Source organism: Botryllus schlosseri, chromosome 8 (assembly GCF_051294905.1).
Source record: "Botryllus schlosseri isolate E-star chromosome 8, Bs_hap1, whole genome shotgun sequence".
Lineage (NCBI taxonomy): Eukaryota > Metazoa > Chordata > Ascidiacea > Stolidobranchia > Styelidae > Botryllus > Botryllus schlosseri.
The window spans coordinates 12,634,312-12,656,404 of record NC_137243.1 but is presented as its reverse complement, the minus strand read 5'-3'; the positions used below and the strand labels follow the sequence as shown (position 1 = coordinate 12,656,404).

Here is a 22,093-nt window from a genome sequence, read left to right as displayed (position 1 = left end):
GGGACTGAATATGACTCTTCCATAACATGTCCGAGTCCAATAAAACCCCGAGATATTTGGCATTATCTGTGTTGGAAACGGGCTGACTTGCGATGTTAACGGTTAGGTTATTTTTTGAATTTGCTGTCAGCAATTGGGATTTCGAGGCGTTTATGCAAAGGTTATTTCGGGCCGTCCACTCGTACACTTTGGGCATTTGGTCACCAGTCAGGGCATCCAGCTCTGCCGTCGAAGATGCGTAAGAGAGGAGGTGAGTATCATAAGCGAACAGTGTGGTGTTCAATGAGGAGGTTTCAAAGATGTCGTTGACTATAAGGTGACATATTGCTGTCGTTGACAAACTGTTTGTGCGTATCCGAGATCACTGTGTTAGATAGGCTATATACCAGTGGTTCCCAAACTTTTTCGGTGTGAGGGCCAAATTTAGAATTTCAGAGTACGGTCGGGGCCGCACGAATACTACGGCTATGAAACGGACCCAAGCAGTCGCCATGGCTATTTCGGAGTAGTTTTATTGCCCTGGCGAGATTTCAAAACTGTACACTGTTTACCGCTACTTATCTGCTGCATTGGGTGTGCGTTTGTTGAGTGTATCAGTTTTCCTCGCCTAAACGCGCGAAGCGCGAGAAATTTCTTTAGTTTCATGACTGAATCGGTCAATATGATCGGGAATTGCATGTATTGCTATCAATTTTCATCCTGTCTCCGTTCACGTAATCTGATTTATCGGTATAGCTGAGTGAGGTGTGTTTGAAGAGGTATAGGCCCCCTCAATAGTAATTAAACATCTCCGGGGGTATACCCGTTGGCAGGAACGTAACAGCACTTCGTCAGGAGCCCGGGCTCGCATAGGGTGATAAATTGATCTCGCATCACGTTGTTCGCTTTTGCCACGAAATTAAAATTGTACTGTTTAGTGAGACAGCGCGACGCGCAAATATTTCGATAATTCATGATAGAATCGGTGAATAAGATCGGGAATTGCATGGTTGTCCTCTTTGCCCACATAATCAGATTTTCCGGTAGAGCTGAGTGAGAGGGGTCTTTGAAACTGCAGACCCCGTAAAATTAAACATCTTTGGGCGGGCGGACCCCTAGGTCTGACTTCTTTACATAATGTTATTATGTTATTTCGTGACCTCCTGTCTGCTATATCAAAAAATGTAGAATTGACCAAACCTAATTAGCCGAAAGATCACACGATTTCAGATTGATATTTCTTCACTGGCATATAATTTTCTTTCCTGCGGGATGGTATTTGTCTTGTGAGGTTCAGATTGCCATGACAAGAACATTCGGCGCCAGTCAATTAGGTGCCCATATGTGGACAATTAAACCTATATGTATTTTGTATATATAACGAAGTTTTTGGTATTTCGAAGTTTTTGGTCAGCATAAAAGCAGTCCTTTACGGCCAAGGCTTTCTCGTTGCGGATCGTTCTGACACATTTCTGGAGTCACATGTTACACGGCCTGAAACTTTATATGTCTTGGTGCGTTGTGGTGCGGTCATGGCCAATGCTGGTATGCCCATTTCTATAAATCTTGCGTATTTTTTCTTGGGGAAGAGTACCCAATAATCAAGATATGGGGCGAATTGAAATCGCGCAAGGCGCGAAAATTTTTTGAAAAAGTTGCATAAATTTTCAAAAAATACTTTATAATTTATGCTAATTCACGAAATAATTTCGGGCCCCCTTCGAGCTCGGACCCCATCAATTGGGGGGTTTGGGGTGCGGCAGTTACGGCCCTGACTAAAGGACTACCAATTATGCTGCTTTTAGCCGGCTAGGCAGTATGCATCTCAGCGTATTCATCCGTGAGTCACGTGTTGCACATCTAGTGATTCTTTCAAAGTGTCCCCGGAGGACGCCCAAATGTCTTCTTTTTTGAGGATTTTGGTTGCATATAAGGCGAAATGCGACTGATATACATTATGTCAACACTGTAGGAACGCTACGGCGACTATTTCGGGAGCTGGACCGGAAAGTTGACCTTTTTTTCAGTCAACCACCTGTTAATGTGAAAGAAAAACTGTATTTTACAGGAGCTGAGCCTCTTTTTGATTTTTATTCAAGCGACCACGAAGTGCAAAAATTTACCAATTTTTCAGGATTTTACTCCGGTTTTCAAAGTTATCAATACCTATTTATATCTATAGCTACTCCTCGTTCAACTTGAAAGTTAGGGCACATTGCATTGAAACAGTAGTAACGTAACGTTAGCAGTCTATACTCACAACATTCCTGCAATTCTATCATTAACAACTACAGAGGCCAAGCCAAGGAAGAGTTTTTATAAATATAAATTTCATTTTTTTGTCATAAATCGACTTCTTAATATATTTTTGGGGCCGCACTTGGGAATCACTGCTATATACTATCGCCAATTAGCGAGGACCGTAAAAAAGTCGTTTCTACAATACGGCCTGATCTTAAAAATGTGCCGACCATTGTATTACACAAATTGCAGAAATATGACACATGACATAGGTATTTCGAAGTCAACTCCTTTTCCGCCGGGACACATGAAGACAATAAGTTTTGGCCAACATACGAGCTGAGCAAAGGGCGGCACCAAACAGGTCAGGGGCGATAATACCCTGGCCAAAACTTTTCAACGATGTTCGGTCAAAACCTTCGATATTGGTATGTACGGTCGTCGAAATGGTCGGCACCGAATAGTCCGGTCCTTGAAATCTGAGTTGATAGGAGTAAAAATGCCGTAAAATGCGACACCCAGTGGAGAATAATGCACCCCAATTTGAAATCGCGCGCGTCAGACATGTTTCATAGAGCTGCGCTGCGAACAACTGTTGTCTGCGCGTTCTCCATGGCATATTTAACGAACTATATTGTTCCCTGAACTGAAACCTGATAATACTTTTGTGAGTCGTATAATTTGTCGTGTGAACGTAGATAAAGAAATATGAAATCGTACGACGTTGGGTTCATTTCGAGATATACGTGTGTAATACCACGTAGAGAAATTGATGTATACATTCATGATTATTAGCTGACTCGGAAGTCGATATACATTCATGATTATTAGCTGGTTCGGAAGTCGATAGACATTTATAAGTACTTCGCTAATGGCGAGAAATTAATATTGCATTTTGAACCGTACGTGATATTCAATAAAGTTACAAGCCGGGGAGACGGAAACAAAATATATTCGTCAGTGTGATACATCGAATACGTGTGCAATAGACAGGCCTGGTGGTACGTCAGCCAACAAGGTCGTACGGCGTGGGTTACGCCGGTCGTCGAACGGAAGAAGAAACACGCAGCGAATTGTAAACGCAACCTTCTTGGAGTCAATAATACATTTGGAGTCAGATATACAATTATACAACTACAAACGTTCGCTCTGCGTTAAAGTGGTTGACCTTCCGACGTTCAATCAATCAAGACGACCGGCCGGCCGAGCGACAGATAAATATTCGCCTTGTACGACGGCGAGAAAGAGCAATACAGCAACGGACCACGGGAACGATCAATATATAGATTCGCCTTGCACGACGGCGAGAAAGAGCAATACAGCAACGGACCACGGGAACAATCAATATAAAGATTCGCCTCACACAACGACGGGGAGGAGGTTCAATCAGCAATCAGTGACTAGGATATACATCAAAAGTCAGCGCGACGTTCTCGCAAGAAGAATTGACAACGAAGAGACGATTGCCAGGAAGAAATGCAGCTGGGTTGTGCTCCCGACGATCAATACTCCAAAGAGAAGACAATAATGAAGGCAACGTTTGCAGTGTCAGAAATTGGTCGGAAATCGCAGAAGTTAAGCAGATTTGCGGACGGTGGTGCTCCAAGCATGCATCACACGGATTAGAAAAATGTAAGGTAGATCGATTTTATTCTCTTGCGCTACGACGTTAGTTGGTTACTGTTATTGGGATATTGACAAAGTATAGTTTTGTAAAGTAGCTTGCAATCATTGGTTTCTAAACCCAGGTAGGGGTCGCATTTCCTGCGAGTCTAATCGTCCGCTGCTAGAGCCGTAGGACGCAGGTGCTTATATAGCATAATGTTTTGTTAAGAGATGTGTGCGGGTAAACCCGTGGCAAGAAGGCTACCCTATTTATTCGATGCCATGATGCATCCAATAGCTGAATAGCTTGATATGTATGTGTGATGAAAAATGATATATTGCAAGCCTTTTGAAGAGATATTAGGCCTCTGCCATACGACGATACCCTTATGTTGAGTATATCATTGAGAAAATATGCACCGCGGTAGTGCATGATATTTGCAAACATTGCTTTGCATGTAATACAATAAATAGGGCACACTCTCGTTCTGTTGGTATATACCAATGTTAAATGCTTCGTGATATGAATTAGGAAGTTTCATATCAATTTAAAATAAAATGATTGCAGGTGAATATTCGATTTTTTTATACCCATAACAGTATCTTGCTAATTAGTTCGTGTGCGAGTGATATTATCGGTTTTCCGAATGCCCAATGTAATGTATACTTTAATGTTGCCGTAATATCGTGTATGTATTGTCTGAGGTATTGTGATGTTTGTGATTTTTTGAGCGCCTAATGTTGTTGATTTGTATTTCAGTAGTCTGCCTAAACAGAATGATGTTACTTCGAGTCATTTCAAGATCAGCCGAATACTATGTTATGATGGTATTTCGTTTTATTAGTTACTTTGCTCCTGCATATAAAATTGTTACCTGTCGCCAGTCCCTGATTAGTTATAACTCTACATAGAAGGTTTTGAAAGGTATGTTCGTTTTTTTTTTACACAAAGTTCTTTGGCTGAAAGGGGATAATTTATAACCGAACATTTTGAACAATATATTCGTTTTTTTTACACCAAGTTCTTTTGGTAGCAAGGGGGAACTTTTAACGAACTATATTGTTCCCTGAACTGAAACCTGATAATACTTTTGTGAGTCGTATAATTTGTCGTGTGAACGTAGATAAAGAAATATGAAATCGTACGACGTTGGGTTCATTTCGAGATATACGTGTGTAATACCACGTAGAGAAATTGATGTATACATTCATGATTATTAGCTGACTCGGAAGTCGATATACATTCATGATTATTAGCTGGTTCGGAAGTCGATAGACATTTATAAGTACTTCGCTAATGGCGAGAAATTAATATTGCATTTTGAACCGTACGTGATATTCAATAAAGTTACAAGCCGGGGAGACGGAAACAAAATATATTCGTCAGTGTGATACATCGAATACGTGTGCAATAGACAGGCCTGGTGGTACGTCAGCCAACAAGGTCGTACGGCGTGGGTTACGCCGGTCGTCGAACGGAAGAAGAAACACGCAGCGAATTGTAAACGCAACCTTCTTGGAGTCAATAATACATTTGGAGTCAGAAATACAATTATACAACTACAAACGTTCGCTCTGCGTTAAAGCATACATGCCCGTAAACAGGGCATAACAATATTAATATGTATTACTTTTGATATGTGGGGTTTCAGAAACACTGCTTTATACTAACAACTCCGACATTTACAATATGCTTGTTCCGACTCTGACTGTAACTCTTATGTACATTTCTGTAAATCCTCTCAGAAAATAATACGTTTACTACATTTTTAACGTCCACGGTGACTTCACATGACGTCACTGTAGGAAATTAATTGCTAAGCAATGCTTTCGGCCATGTTGTCACTTGTCATCGGTTCACCGTATATACAGTCCATGGTTACGTAACAAAGTTCGCTGCAAAGCGATGCAGTGCTTGATTATATCTAATCGGTTTATTACAAAAATTTGTGTGACTCCAATCCATAGGGGAAAATAGTACGGAACTGCGACTTCGAATCCACAACCCCGGTCCCGGGTTCAATCTAGTGTTCTATTTCTTTGGACACTATCTACTGCCCGGACACAAAAACATGTTAATTTTTGATAACTTCCTAATAAATGTCTCTGTCGGCCGTATAGCCATCCCGTGAGACGGGGTGGCTGAGTGGTTAAGGCGATGGACTGCTAATCCATTGTGAGTGGGTTCGAATCCCATCTCCGTCGCAGGGTGACGTAGCTCAGTGGTAGAGCGCACGCTTCGCATGCATGAGGTACCGGGTTCAAACCCCGGCGCATCCATTCGCTTTGAAACTTATTATACAAATATATTTTTGAATAGTATATTGATATTGAAATAAACCCGAATATTTCGGCTGACACTCTTCAGGGGTAATCGTCGGCAACTAGTTGAGAATTGGAAAGAACATTGTATATGAACAATCGTATAACAAAATATGACGTCACCAGCATGAAATTTCAAACGAGAGAGCGTTCAATGTGCTATTTTCAGGTGGTACGCGAACTCCTTTTGTTGACAGAGTTGACAGAACCGGGGAACCGGGAAGGACTGTGACGGTTGTTCAATTTACCACAAACTCAGGCATTTCCAATGTACCGACTAGGCATGGTGCAAACCTCTAAAAGGTTCAGGTTCGTGTGAACGTGAACCTTTTGGAAAGGTTCTATGTGAACGCGAACGTGAACCTCATGTGACGTCATATTACTAATTCCAACCCTACATTTCAGTGAAGTGATATATCTATGTACAACACGATACCCAGCGACGACTCGGGCCACATAATGCCACAATGCTGAAGTGCATATTGACGTTTTAAACGTCGCCAAATGGATCAACTGGGGCAATCAAATGATATAATAATCCCATGAAATCAATATCTTCTGTCGCTTTGCCAACAATGTCGACGAGGACTTGTGTAAAAGGGTTTCTGTACTTGCCACCGATATCAACCCTTTAACAAGTTATACAGCAATAGCCAACACCCCAATCGCACGGATTTGGTTTACATGATACAATAAACATATGAAATCAAGATTGACGCCGTACGACTGCTAGAGTTTTTTTACATCAGAAAACGATATCAATTTGATTGGTTGAATAAGCATCATTTGCTGACTATCTCAGAGGTGATCGAAGTAGTCAAGAAAGCTACTCAAGTAGAAGTAGAGGTAGCGACGAAAAAATCTACTCTAGTACGAGTAGAAGTACTTCTTTCATAGGCAACCTAAAACTACTTGAAATAGAAGTAGAATTTACTGACTTTAAATTTACTCAAGTAAGTAAGTATAGTAATTCGTTCGTATGGACTGTCTAACGCTGCAAATTGAGGTATGCGGAAGGTGCAGAGAGCTTGATTCATATTGATGCATCCCAGGAGGTGTCAATTTTTGACAGAATAAGCAGTCGTCCACATCATGCGATGTAAATGATAGTATTGATATGGAAATGCGATACTAGTTCTTTGTTTACTCGAACACCCCGTTTTAGAGAATATCATGGTAAGCCCTCCCCATGATATTAGACCCCTACTTCAGTCGAAGAGCAATACGGAGAAGTTGTGTCGGATATGGCTTTAACACTTTACGTTAATTCAAAATATGGCATATCGTAAAAATGCCATATAGTGTATAGCTTTATTTTCGGAAAATGTAATGCATTACTACGCTTGCTTGTATACTAAAACATGTATGTTTTCCACACAAAAGAATTGAAGCTATAATTAGAACTCAACGTATAATACTCGTAATTGAAAGAAAAATACAAATACTACTTCTAAAAAGTGGAAAATATATTTCATGTCTTTTGAGCAGAAAGTTTCAACGGTGGTCTGCTAAAACAGGTATAACGTTGAAAAAAAAGTCGAAGTCCACTTTTCTGGATTAGGTATAATAGGTTACTGCTAGATTGCGAAACGATAGTTTCAAACGTTATGGCGGACCATACTTACTGTGATGAAATATTTGGTATAGGCGACAATGCGTTGTGAACGGAACCACGAAACCCGGCATCTGAATTATATTCAGCGATACTTTCGTTAAAACATATTTGTTACTCCATTTCTACTGTGCGCGAAGCGCAACGAAAATTCGGGGTATTACATGACTTTTACGAAAATTAAAAGTTGGTAATACGTGAAAACAGCCCCGAAACTCCTTAGGCTATCTTTCTGATTGGGGGATTAAACTACTTCTACTTGACAAACTGAAAATAGCGAAAAGTAAGTAAGTAGTTCACAAAATATTACGAAGTAGAAGTAAACGTAGCGAAAAAAGATCTACTTGAGTAAGTACCAGAAGTAGAGGAAATGACTTGAGTACTCTAATGTTAATCTAATTGCGAAAATCTGAAATTTTTCAAGCTGACGTACTCTGTTCCCCGGCGTGCATCAGGTTTGGCATTACAACGCTACCGGGAATGTAAATGTATTATGTAATAGAAAAACATTATATGTTAAAGATGGCCAGTACGGTGATCGAACCCGCGACATTCGCGTTATTAGCTCGACGCTCTAACCAACCGGCCATCTCCTAAGCTGAAGCGTAACTATTCTGTATCAAAAATTGACCGACGTGGAGTGGCCTGCTCGGCCTACTTGCTCGTGGCCTCGATTTCACGGATAAGAAGAGAATATTATAGTAACTGCTATTTTGAGAACACATAGTAGTACGAAACGAGATGAGCGTATTAATAGGATACATATGAATCAAAGTGTGAGGTCACTTTATGCCAGGGGTTCTTAAAGTATGGGTCGCGAAGGTTACAATTTTGGGTCGCGACATTTTAATATGTATGTAATATTTGCTGAACTTTTTGCAACATCAAAAAATTCGTCCCGCTTCGCGCGGTGTTTTGTGGATATTATTTGTGCGTGTGCGAAGTCACCGTGTTAGGTATGCTATAGCCAACAGGCGAGTAGGGATGGGCACAATGATTCGAGTATTAATTTTAGTGATTCGAGTCGAGTAGTAAAAGAAGATTCTTTCGAGTAATGAAATTATACGCTCCTTTCTACTGCAAGTTAATTTATCAACGAAAATTGTAGTTTCGGTACTATTTTCAACTCTGGGAACCTTAAAACCATGATTGGCCTATCGCAGCATCCGAAACATATAGTACAAAGCTATACGAACGTTCCTGGAAATAACACATTTCCGAAGTCCTGATAATCCCACAACATTGTCACGAAGTACAACAAAGTCGGTATGGTCGAAAAATTACCAAAGTAATGCATAACAGCGATTACATCTAATCGGTTTATTACAATATTTGTGTGACTTCCAATCCATAAGGGAAAATAGTAGGGAACTGCGGATTCGAATCCACAACCCCTGTCCCGGGTTCAATCCCGTGTTCTATTTCTTTGGAAACTAGCTACTGCCTGGACACCTAAATATGTTAATTTTTGATAACTTCCTAATAAATGTCTCTGTCGCCCGAATAGCTATCCCGTGAGACTGGGTGGCCGAGTGGTCAAGGCGATGGACTGCTAATCCATCCTCGTCGTAGGTGACGTAGGTCAATGGTAGAGCGCACGCTTCGCATGTGTGAGGTCCCGGGTTCAATCCCCGGCGTCTCCATTTATTTTGAAACTGGTTTGGACAAATATTTTTCATTTCGGATGACAAACAATAGTTCTAATGGCTGGCCTACAACCGAGCCCAATATAACAGAATGGCCGAGTGGTCAAGGAAAATCGGGACAAAACGGAGAAATTCTAATTGTGGGCATAGAACCAGGCAACACGCGTGTGTTCGAATCCAATCTCCGTCGCTAGTGGATGTAGCTCAGTGGCAGTGTGCACGGATCGCATCACCTTTCCTAACCAACCACGTTGTTGGGGATTTGCCAGCAGAACACTAACATGTTCAATTGTTCATAGCTGCTACCGATGATACTGACTGACCCATTTCATAGTTTCGCTCAGGCATTCGGAGATCCGGAGCTGGAATCAGAGCAGTGGTATCAATGAGCTCCGGAGCGGGAGCTGGGGACATAATTTATGACAAAAGAGAGTTCTGGAGCTGAGGCCAGAGGAATTAAATATTTCCGCCTGCTCAAAATCCTGGTTACAATCCAATCTTCGTTGCTCGGAGACCTAACTCAAACCCACGTTTTGCAGATGTGAGGTTTTTGGTTCAATAACCCGCGTCTCTGAACTTGACGACACAAAACGGGTGGCCGTATTTGATCAATGCACGGGATTCCCATACCCGGCGTGTATGGGGAACCGGGAAGTACTGTGACGGCAGTTCAATTTACCACCAACTCCGATTTCAGGCATTTTCAATGTACCGACTCTGACTGCTGAAACTTTAAAGTTTAAACACTCCATCTCCGACTCCAATATTCCTGTAATTATACTCAGAAATTATGCATGTATTAGATATTTATTTACCAAGTGAATCAGCATATTTCTTTTAAAACTGATTCCTATTAGCAGCCGAGCGAGATAGTGTAATGGTTATGCGTCCGGCTTCTCGAGCGGTAGGTCGTGGGTTCGATCCCCGGCCGGGTCATACCAAAGACTCGAAAAATGGTATCCGCAGCTATCCTGCTGGGCGCTCAGCGATCACGGATAGCATGGAGGAGAAAAAAAAAACGGGGGCCGTATCGCAACTCCGTCGTCAAAGCATCTCGATGGTGCAGGCGAAAAAGAATATCATATCTCTCTCTCTCTCTCTCTCTCTCTCTAGTTGCAGCTGTGGATTATACCACCACGCTATCTCGCCACGTGTTGGAAGGTTTATCTAGGCTCCTCTTCACCATCTGATCAGCGTAAGCGATGTCATACAAAACCTCTGGAGTGAAAGTGGGACGTTCTGAAAGTTAGCATTTCAGGAATCATTATAAGCAATATCCTGTCGAAACACCATGAACCTAAAAATTAATAATTAATTGAATTATTGTGTTATTTGAAAAATTACTAAATTTTGAGTCCAATATATAATATTAATGAAGTACACGTACTGCCATCTAAATGAATTGCAATCAATATAGAAAAAAAAAAAACAGACGGATATAGACAGAAATTTTAATTTTATTCAGGTAATTTACATTTCTAAGAAACAAGACAGGATGGATCTTCTTCCATCGACGACGAGAGATCAAATTTAACTAACTCCACTCGGGAAGAGTCTTACAACACTAACTGTAGCCTGAGGTAGTGCAGTGAGTATTGTTGCCACATTTTTTATTTTATCAGAAAGATCCTAATCACTTTTGTAACTGCAACGACCCTTTTGAGTGACATTTGGGAACATTTGATTCGATTTTAAAGTAGCCATTATCCTGCTTATGAGAATATAGAATCTGATTTGCTACGAACTGAAGTCGATTCGATATCCAAGTTTTCCTGAATTTTAGACTTTATGGAAAAATACTGTACAGCTATAATTCTAGATTTAATCTAATTTGAAAAAAATGTGTAACTTTAATTAAAATTCTATAGTCTAATTTGAAAGAAACTGTGGTGCTATAATTTTAATGCTAATCTAATAGCGAAAAGATGAAATTTTTCTAGCTGACTAACTCTGTTCCTGCGGGCGTGCATCAGGTTTGGCATCCCAACGCTATCGTGAATGAAACTGTTGTTATTATGTAACAGAAAAACATTGTAAAACTGGCCAGTAAGGGGATCGAACCCGCGACATTCGCGTTATTAGCACGACGCTCTAACCAACTGAGCTAACCGGCCGACTCCTGAATTAACACGTAAGTATTAATTATCAAAAATTGACCGACGTGGAGTGGCCTGCTCGGCCTATCTGCTCATGGCCTCGATTCTATAGATAACAAGAGAATATACAATAACACCTATTCGGAGAAAACATAGTAGTAGGAAACGAGGTGAGGGTATTTATAGTATACATTTGAATGAAAGACTCGGGTCGCTTTATACCAGGGGTTCTTGAAGTATTGGTCACGTAGGTTACAACTTTGGGTCGTGACATTTTAATATGCATGTAATATTTGTTGAACTTTTTGCAACACCAAAATCATTAGTCGCGCCTCGCGCGATATCCTTTCGATGTTACTAAGTATGCCATAACCAATAAACGAGACACGTAGAAAAGTGGTTTCTACAATACGGCTTCATCAAAGAAATGTGCCGACATTTTTATTACACAAATTGTTTGAATTAATGATAGTTAAGATTTGTCAGACATTTTGGTTTCCCTGTAAAAAACCATCGGAGACTTTTGGGATGCTTCAGTGTAGTAGTGTGCAACGAGCGGATGCGGGAATATGATATACAGCTATTTTGAGGCCAGCCCATTCCGCGCCGGGACGCATGAAGGCAATAAGTTCTGGCCAACATACGGGTTGAGTAAAGTGCGGCACCAAACAGGTCGGCGGCGATAAAACCTTGGCCAAAATTGATCATCGCCGGTTGGTCAATACCTTCGATATTGGTGTGTACGGTCGTCAAATGGTCGGCACCGAATAGTCCGGTCCTTGCAATCTGAGTAGATAGGAGTACAAGTGCAGTACAAATGCGGTCCCCAGAGGAGAATAATGCACTACAATTTGAAATCGTCAAACATGTTTCATATAGAGCTGCGATGAGTACAACTGTTGTCTGCGCGTTCTCTATAACATACATGCCCGTAAACAGGGTATAACAATATTAAAATGTATTCCTTTTGATGTGTGAGGCTTGGGTCGCGAGATGCCATTGAATCTCAGAATGTGGTCGCGGTCGAAAAAGTACAAGAACCACTGCTTTACCAACAACTCCGACATTCTCAATATACTTATTCTGCCTCTCACTGTAACTCCTATATACATTCTTATAATTCCAGAGGTGGTCAAAGTAATCACTGTCGCTACCTAAGTAGACGTGGAAGTAACGCCGAAATTTATAATCAAGTAGAAGTAGGAGTGGTGGTTGACAAGTAAGTAAGTCAGTAGGTATTCTACGCATATTTTACCCTTAAAAAACTGAAAACTGTCAAGTAGAAATAGAAGTAGTTTAAAATCAAAACTACTTAATAAGTAGTGCGAGCAGGCAAAATCTACTTCAAGTAGAAGTACTTCGTTACTGACCGCGTCTGTACAATTATGCTCAGAAAATAATACGTTTACTACATTTTTCGCGCCCACGTCGACTTCACATGACGTTACTGCAGGAAATTAATTGCTAAACAATGCTTCCGACCACTATGTCATCGGTCCACCGTACAGTCCATTGTTACGCAAAGGTTCGATGCAAATGGGTGAAGTGCTTGATTACATCTAATCGGTATATTACAATATTTGTGTGGCTTCCAATCCATAAGGAAAAATAGTAGGGAACTGCGACTTCGAATCCACAGCCCTCGTGTTCGATATCTATGGAAACTATTTACCGTTCAACAGAGACGGGAAACCACAACAAACGCTTCCACCAAACGGTAAAGACGACGTTTCCCTCAATGCACAGATCGCGTTTGTATGGAAAGACAATATTCCGTCTCCGATACGGCCATTGGCGCTTGGAAGGGCATTTTTAAAAAATAGGATGCATCGACACGCCTTTGTGTAACTTATGCCTAGTACCCGAGTTCGTCCTGTCCAGCAATGTGTTAATTTAGCAATTTATAGTTAAATGATATTCGACATGTAATACGATATTTTTGCCGTGCCGCACCAGACCAATAAGGTGATAATCGCCACAATGTCTCATTTTTACAATTATTAGTGATAATAATTCACTGCCTACATGGACTACTAAATATGTCAATTTTTGATGACTTCCTAATAAATGTCGCTGTATAGGCCTGTTGACTGTCCCATGAGACGGGGTGGCCGAGTGGTTAAGGCGATGGACTGCTAATCCATTGTGCTCTGCACGCGTGGGTTCAAATCCCATCCTCGTCGTAGGGGACGTAGCTCAGTGGTAGAGCGCACGCTTCGCATGTGTGAGGTCCCGGGTTCAATCCCCGGCGTCTCCATTCGTTTTGAAACTTGCTTGTACAAATATTAATTTTTTCATTTCGGATGACGAACAACAGTTCTAATGGCTGGCTTACAACCGAACCCATTCGTTTTGAAACTTGTTTGGACAAATATATTTTTTTCATTTCGGATGACGAAGAATAGTTCTAATGGCTGGCCTACAACCGAGCCCTACATAACAGAATGGCCGAGTGGTCAAAGGAAAATCGGGTCAAAGCAGATGACTTATTCGGAACAATTCTAATTGTGGGCATAGAACCAGGCCACACGCGTGTGTTCTAATCCAATCTCCGTCGCTAGGGGATGTAGCTCAGTGGCAATGTGCAGCGTGCACGGATCGCATCACGTTTCCTAACCAACCAAGTTGTTGGGAATTTTCCAGCAGAACACTAACATGTTCAATTGTTCATAGCTGCACCCGATGATACTGACTGACCCATTTCATAGTTTCGGGCATTTCGCTCGGGCATTCAGAGATCCGGAGCTGGAATCAGAGCAGTGGTATCAATGAGCTCCGGAGTTGGAGTTTGGGACATAATTTATGATAAAAGAGAGCTCTGTAGCAGAGGCCGGAGGAATTAAATATTTACGCCTGCCCGAAATCTCTGGTTACAATCCCATCGTCGTTGCTCGGAGACCTAACTCAAACCCGCGTTTCGCAGATGTCAAGTCTCTGGTTCAATAATCGGCGTCTCTGAAGTAGACCACACAAAACGGGTGGCCGTATTTGCTCCGTGCGCTCGAATCCCATACCCGGCGTGTATGGGGAACCGGGAAGGGCTGTGACGGCGGTTCAATTTTTCACCAACTCCGATTTCAGGCATTTTCAATGTACCGACTCTGACTGCTGAAACTTTAAACACTCCGTCTCCGACTCCAATATTCCTGTAATTCTACTCAGAAATTATACATGTATTAGATTTTTGTTTACCAAGTGAATCAGCATATTTCTTTAAAAAATGATTCCTAATAGCAGTGATTCTGTTTTGCAGTATTCTATTTAAATGGCATTGAAACAGTTATTGAATTATTGTGTTATTTGAAAAATTACTAAATTTTGAGTCCAATATATAATATGAATGAAGTACGCGTATTGCCATCTAAATGAATTGCAATCAATATAGCAAAAAACTGACGGATATGGACAGAAATTTTAATTTTATTCAGGTAATTTACATTTCTAAGAAACAAGACAGGATGGATCTTCTTCCATCGACGACGAGAGATCAAATTTAACTCCACTCGGGAAGAGTCTTACAACACTAACTTTAGCACGAGGTAGTGCAGTGAGTATTGTTGCCGCATTTTTTTATTTTATCAGAAAGATCTTAATCACTTTTGTAACTGCAACGGCCCTTTTTAGTGACATTTGGGAACATTTGATTCGATTTTGACGTAGCCATTATCCTGCTTATGAGAATATAGACTCTGTTTGCTACGAATAACTGAACTCGATTCAATATCCAAGTTTTCGCGAATTCAGTAATTCTAATTCTAGACTTATATGGAAAAAACTGTACAACTATAATTCAAGTTTTAATCTAATTTGAAAAAAAATGTGTAACTATAATTAAAATTCTAGTCTAATTTGGAAGAAACTGTGGTGCTATAATTTTAATGCTATAATCTAATTGCGATAAGATGAAATATTTCTAGCTGACTAACTCTGTTCTCGGGCGTGCATCAGGTTTGGCATCCCAACCCTACCGTGAATATAACTGTATTGTGTAAAAGAAAATATTATATGTCAAAAGTGGCCAGTACGGGGATCGAACCCGCGACATTCGCGTTATTAGCACGACGCTCTAACCAACTGAGCTAACCGGCCAACCCTTGCGTTAATGCGTAACCATTAATTATCAAAAATTGACCGACGTGGAGTGGTCTGCTCGGCCTCATGGCCTCGATTCCATAGATAACAAGAGTATATACAATAACACCTATTCGGAGAACACATAGTAGTAGGAAACGAGGTGAGCCGTGAGGGTATTTATAGGATACATATGAATCAAAGACTCGGGTCACTTTATACCAGGGATTCTTGAAGTATGGGTCGCGTAGGTTACAACTTTGGGTCGTGACATTTTAATATGCATGTAATATTTGTTGAACTTTTTGCAACACCAAAAACATTAGTCGCGCCTCGCGCGATATCCTTTCGATGGTACTATAGGTATGCCATAACCAATAAACGAGACACGTAGAAAAGTGGTTTCTACAATACGGCTTGATCAAAGAAATAATGTGCCGACATTTATATTACACAAATTGCTTTGAATTACTGATAATTAAGATTTGTCCGACATTTTGGTTTCTCTGTAAAATACCATCGGATACTTTTGGGATGCTTCAGTGTAGGAGTGTGCAACGAATGGATGCGGGAATATGATATACAGCTATTTTGAGGCCAGCCCATTCCGCGCCGGGACACGTGAAGGCAATAACTTTTGGCCAACATACGGGGTGAGCAGAGTGCGGCGCCAAACCGGTCGGCGGCGACAAAACCCTATCCAAAATTTATCATTGCTAGTTGGTCAAAACCTTCGATACCGATGTATGTACGGCCGTCGAAATGGTCGGCCCCGAATAGTCCCGTCCTTGCAATCTAAGTAGATAGCAGTACAAATGCAGTACAAATGCGGTCCCCAGAGTAGAATAATGCACCCCAATTTGAGATCGCGCGCGTCAGACAACTCGACTCAGAAAGATAATACGTTTACTACATGTTAAGCGCCCACGTCGACTTCACATGACATCACTGTAGGAAATTAATTGCTAAACAATACTTTCGGCCATGTTGTCATCGGTGCACCGTACAGTCATTGTTGCGTAACAAAGTTCGCTACAAAGTGGTGCAGTGCTTCAATCAGACTCGGACAACTAGAAAATTTTCAGCTTTTCCAAATTAGATTAGAATTAGTATTAGAGCTACACAGCTTTTTCCAAATTAGATTAGAATTAGAATTAGAATTACTAAATTCGCAAAAACTTTGAAATTGAATGAAATTTAGAATGAGAAATATAATTACAGCCAAAATCAAGCTCAGTTCATATCGAATCACAGTGCATTCCCATGAACATGAGAATGGTTAACGTCTTCACACCAAGCTTGGCTCCTTCTGCACTATACCAGAGGACACCAACACGCGGGCCAGATGCGGCCGGTGATATGATTTGTGATTTTGGAAGAACGCGAAGTAAATCATTTGAAAAGCTGAAATTGATTTGAAAGCGTGGTCACTGGTCAGGCATCGTACGCAGCTCATAGCTCAAAATATAATGAAGTTTATGATCATGATATTTCTTGTTGTATTTGTGCTACTCAATAAAATATTACTTCTTTTGTGGTAACCATGACCATCGCCTATGTAAGTGAGCATGGCGTTGTACTCACGTAAAGTTTTAAAAACGTACTTGCCCACATGTGTGGCCTATTTTGTCTCGATATTGCATTCTTTCGATCACGGCCTCTAGAAAGTTTTATAAAGTGACCCGCAATTTGTTTTGAGTTGGCGACCCCTGCACTATAGAGTTCTCTTGTATGGCTGAAAGCTATTTCCGGTGGAGCTGATGTTCCAGTCCTGTCTCGACTCTCGAGCAGCAGCCTTGAGATGAGGAAAACGATTTTCTCATTTCCAGCAACTCAAAACATTACAGTCCAGGCTCTTACTCTCTGCTTCGAAATATTTTTCCACTTCCACTTGTGATCGAAACTAGAATGTTGTTCGCAGACTACAAGCTACTATGCCAACATGGCTATTTTCGTCACAATGACTACCATGATTGTACATTAGGGTTGTCCATAATTTGGAAAATCGTACAAATCCTCGGTTGTAATGTCTTATTCGATAGATTATTGATAAAAAACGACACTGAGCCTGAAAGAAGCTCACAGAAAGGCCGTTTAGATTTCGTACAAAGCGTTTGAAAGTAGCTGCCGAAGAATGGGCGTGCCACCGACCATAGAACGGCGAGAAGACTAGTAATTAAGAAACCACGGCTCTTGATTGGATAATCGGCTATGCTTCAATGACCACGTCAGCAGCAGCTTGCTGATTAGGTGAACAAGGAGTCTGCTACTGGCGGCGATTCTGAAAGCGCATTGTATGTAGGTTGACAGATAATGATTTAGGATTGATTAAGGGTATGTTGAGGTACGAAATACATGATGAACAAACAACAGCTGCTTCACAAAAACGTCTAAAGCATGACTGCTTTATTGTGAAAGAAACCGCCGTAGCCTATATGCCTTGTTTTCAACGAGGGAAAGCATAGGCGCTTATGCAAGTGGCGACGGATTCCTAGTTTCAGAAATAATATATCATTATTGAATACAAAGATAAAGCTTAACAATGACACTATAAGTTAGGTGATCTTATTGGGCTCAGGTTGCAGTACATAGTTGAAGTTTTGAATGCTCTAGCGATCGGCTGAATCAGACGGTTAGGCTTAGCACTCATCAGATGTTTGCAGCAAATTGAATTCACTTGTAAATGTTTTCAAAGTCCCTAATGATGTCGCAGAAACGAGGTTTAAATGCATGCACAGGCCCTGCTTGATATGATATGCAAACTACGCTGGATACTATGCACTATGCAGCATTGTCTGTTTTTACCTTTACACCCCTTTTCTGCGCGATTATTAAGGAATTTGACATATCATATCCGGCATATTATGTGCTTACTTTTACGCCTCTTTTCTGCGTCATCATCAAGGACTCTGACAACACTTGCAAGTGAATACAGTTTGATGCAAGCATCTGACAAGTGCCAAGCATAACCCGCTGATTCAGCCGACCCTTAGAGCTTTCAAAACTTCAACTATGTACTACAACCTGAACCCAATGAGATCACACAAACTATAGTGTCATTGTTAAGCTTTATCTTTGTATTCAATAATGATATATTATTTTTGAAACTAGGAATCCGTCGCCACTTGCATAAGCGCCTATGCTTTCCCTCGTTGAAAACAAGGCATATAGGCTACGGCGGTTTCTTTCACAATAAAGCAGTCATGCTTTAGACGTTTTTGTGAAGCAGCTGTTGTTTGTTCATCATGTATTTCGTACCTCAACATACCCTTAATCAATCCTAAATCATTATCTGTCAACCTACATACAATGCGCTTTCAGAATCGCCGCCAGTAGCAGACTCCTTGTTCACCTAATCAGCAAGCTGCTGCTGACGTGGTCATTGAAGCATAGCCGATTATCCAATCAAGAGCCGTGGTTTCTTGATTACTAGTCTTCTCGCCGTTCTATGGTCGGTGGCACGCCCATTCTTCGGCAGCTACTTTCAAACGCTTTGTACGAAATCTAAACGGCCTTTCTGTGAGCTTCTTTCAGGCTCAGTGTCGTTTTTATCAATAATCTATCGAATAAGACATTACAACCGAGGATTTGTAAGATTTTCCAAATTATGGACAACCCTATTGTACATTGTAAGTAATGCGATAGCGGCTTGGCAGTGGGTTTTCTTGCGCGAGAGGGATATTCTTGTTAATTCGCTGCAAAATGCCTCGGACAGAGAGGCATTTTCAGGAAAACAATAAATTAGATTAGAATTGAAATTAGAGCATAGGAACAAGTTAAAAATTAGATTAGAATTAGAACTAGTGCATAAGAGCATTTCACAAATTAGATTAGAATTAGAATCAGAACATAAAAGCTTTTCACAAATTAGATTAGAATTAGAATCAGAACATAAAAGCTTTTCACAAATTAGATTAGAATCAGATGACTTGCATTTCGCTCTAATTCAGTGAAATTAGACAACTAGAATTATCTAGTTGTCCAAGTCTGGCTTGATTGCATCTAATCAACGCAGAAAAGTCAACAGAGCCTACCGAACGAACAACCAAAGATGTTTACACACATCTACCTTGGATAGGGCCTATATTTCCACCCGCTTTGAAAAGCAATTGATATAGCGGTCAATAAGTGTTACGACACAGTGAAGACCAACGTGATTTTCACGACAACGCACTGCTCCCTGCAACACGTAAAGACGTGCTTCCCGCACTTCAACAAAGCAATGTAGATTACGAATTTACGTGTCACTGTGATTGTGGCTACGTGGAAAGAACGTCAAAGCGCTTGCAGGAACGCATAAATCAGCATGTCCCTAGATTCATTAGAACACGCTCGATGAAAAGCTCACCGTTGACTCATCCGCTCAAGATTGATGCGGAACAATCAAAGGCCATAAATTCGGCAATTGGCAAACACTTGTTGGATAATCCTGCCTGTGTAAAAATTATCGAGACGACAGATTTCGCATACTCGGAAAGGTTCGTTCACACTTTCAATTGTGTACTTTGGAGTCGACTTTTATCAAAATACACCAGTCAAGGCTGTGTCAACAAAAAGAGTTCGTGTATCATCTGAAAATAGTACATTGAACGCTCTCGTATTCGACACACCATGCTAGTGACATCATATTTTGTTGTACGATTGTTGATGTTGATGTACGATGTTCTTTTGAATTCTCGACTGGTTGCTGACGATTACCCCTGACGAGTGTCAGCCGAAAATATTCGGGTTCATTTCAATATGAATATACTATTCAATTCTAATCGGTTTATTACGACATTTGTGCGACTTCGAATCCATAAGGAAAAATATTATGAAACTGGGACTTCGAATCCACAGCTCCGGTGGTCCCGGGTTCAATCCCGTTATCAATTTCTGTGGAGACTATATTTAATGCCTGGAGACCTAAATATGTTAATATTTGATAACTTCCTAATAAATACAGTCCATCCTCAAGATTACCGGACCACGACTGACCTATCGATCTCGCTTCCCATGACATGACGCCCTATTTCTTGTCGCTTCCTTTCCTATACTATCTTCTTTACTTTCATTCAGTGTGCATGCCTCCTCTTTACATCGCCTAGGCCAAGGTGGGTGTCCGACTCCATAGACAACTCCTAGTCGCTTCGACATCTTCCTTTCTTTTCATTGTATCGCATTTTTTGTGGTGTATTGAACTGATCAAATTGCTAATAAACCAATGATGATGATGATGTCTCCGTATGCCAGAAAGCTATCCCACGAGACGGGGTGGCCGAGTGGTTAAGGCGATGGACTGCTAATCCATTGTGCTCTGCACGCGTGGGTTCGAATCCCATCTCCGTCGCTGCTGTTTGTGATGATCATGGTCTTCTTCGTTTTCGGCTGCAATAGTTATTTACATCAGACCCATGTTCTCTATTTAGGTTCCATAGTTGCCGACATGCAGCACAGCACACTTCGTTGGGCGCCCTACCTCGGTCGCTCGAAGATGTAGCGCACGTTCGCATGTATGAGGTTCCCGGGTTCAATCCCCGGCATCTCTATTTCTTGAAAAACATTATCTATCTTCGGGACGCCTATATATTTTAATGTCTGATGAATTCCGAATAATACTAATTGCGGGCCCAAAACTAGTGCATATTTGGCGCGGTTGTCGAGTTGTTAAGGCGATGGAGTAGCCTACTAATCCGACGCAGCTCAGAATAGTGGAGCGCACGCTTCGCATGTGCGAAGACCCGGGATCGATCACCGGCATCTCCATTTATATGGTAGCTTTTTCAACATCGGAACATTGAAATTGGATCGTATGTGATATTGACATAGAATTTTTCATCGCCGGGTCTGGTCAGGAAAAACAATCCTTGGCACAAAAATGGCGAATTTTCTTTTTGGTGCCGCTAACGCCATTTGTCTGTCCACGCGGAATGTTGATACGCAGTGGCGTAGGAAGGAACGTATGCTGTCATTCCTGTTTTTTTCGTTGAAAATGCCACCCTAAGACTATTTCAAATCTTGAAATAGTTTCATGTTCAAGCATTATTTTCAAATTTCAATTATAAATAATGTGCCGTGTCTCAGAAGTTCTATAGATTACTTGGTAAAGAAGCCGCACTGTCTCAGCGTTAAGACCAAAAATAAAACACACAAAATGGAAAACAAATTTACTAGGCAAATAAAAGATCAATAGTCACCTCAAAATTGAACTTCTCGAGCTTTCGCCGAAGTACTTGCCTCTATAGAAAGAATCGATAGAGCTGATAGTCGATCATCATTCACCATAGAGCTTAAATACGATTTCATCATTTTCAGCTTTGAGAAAGTCCTCTCACAGCTCGCAATTGAAACACAAATGGTAAGATAAAGTTTCAGACACAAGCAGCATAAATATGGTTTCGAATCAAGTAAGTGTGATTTAGCTAACCACTGTAAAACATCAAACGCTGTTGCATTACGATCAAACGTGGTTTCACTGCTTCGCACCAGCCTCTCAAATCTGTCAATTTCCGCAGTTAACTCCAAAAAGCTCACCTCGTAAT

At 41.0% G+C, this 22,093-nt stretch overlaps 1 protein-coding gene and 7 non-coding genes across 8 annotated transcripts in view; 6 read left to right on the top strand and 2 right to left on the bottom strand.

Moving 5' to 3' along the window:
- LOC145444712 (inactive hydroxysteroid dehydrogenase-like protein 1) overlaps positions 1-22,093 on the bottom strand; it is a 186,542-nt gene that overhangs the window by 90,061 nt on the left and 74,388 nt on the right. The window lies entirely within an intron of this gene.
- On the top strand, positions 5,958-6,030 carry Trnas-gcu (transfer RNA serine (anticodon GCU)). The gene has a single exon. It is a non-coding gene; the product is annotated as a tRNA-Ser (tRNA).
- On the top strand, positions 6,033-6,105 carry Trnaa-cgc (transfer RNA alanine (anticodon CGC)). The gene has a single exon. It is a non-coding gene; the product is annotated as a tRNA-Ala (tRNA).
- Trnaa-cgc (transfer RNA alanine (anticodon CGC)) lies at positions 9,331-9,402 on the top strand. The gene has a single exon. It is a non-coding gene; the product is annotated as a tRNA-Ala (tRNA).
- On the top strand, positions 13,603-13,684 carry Trnas-gcu (transfer RNA serine (anticodon GCU)). The gene has a single exon. It is a non-coding gene; the product is annotated as a tRNA-Ser (tRNA).
- On the top strand, positions 13,687-13,758 carry Trnaa-cgc (transfer RNA alanine (anticodon CGC)). Its single transcript has one exon. It is a non-coding gene; the product is annotated as a tRNA-Ala (tRNA).
- Positions 15,517-15,590, bottom strand: Trnai-aau (transfer RNA isoleucine (anticodon AAU)). The gene has a single exon. It is a non-coding gene; the product is annotated as a tRNA-Ile (tRNA).
- On the top strand, positions 20,820-20,901 carry Trnas-gcu (transfer RNA serine (anticodon GCU)). The gene has a single exon. It is a non-coding gene; the product is annotated as a tRNA-Ser (tRNA).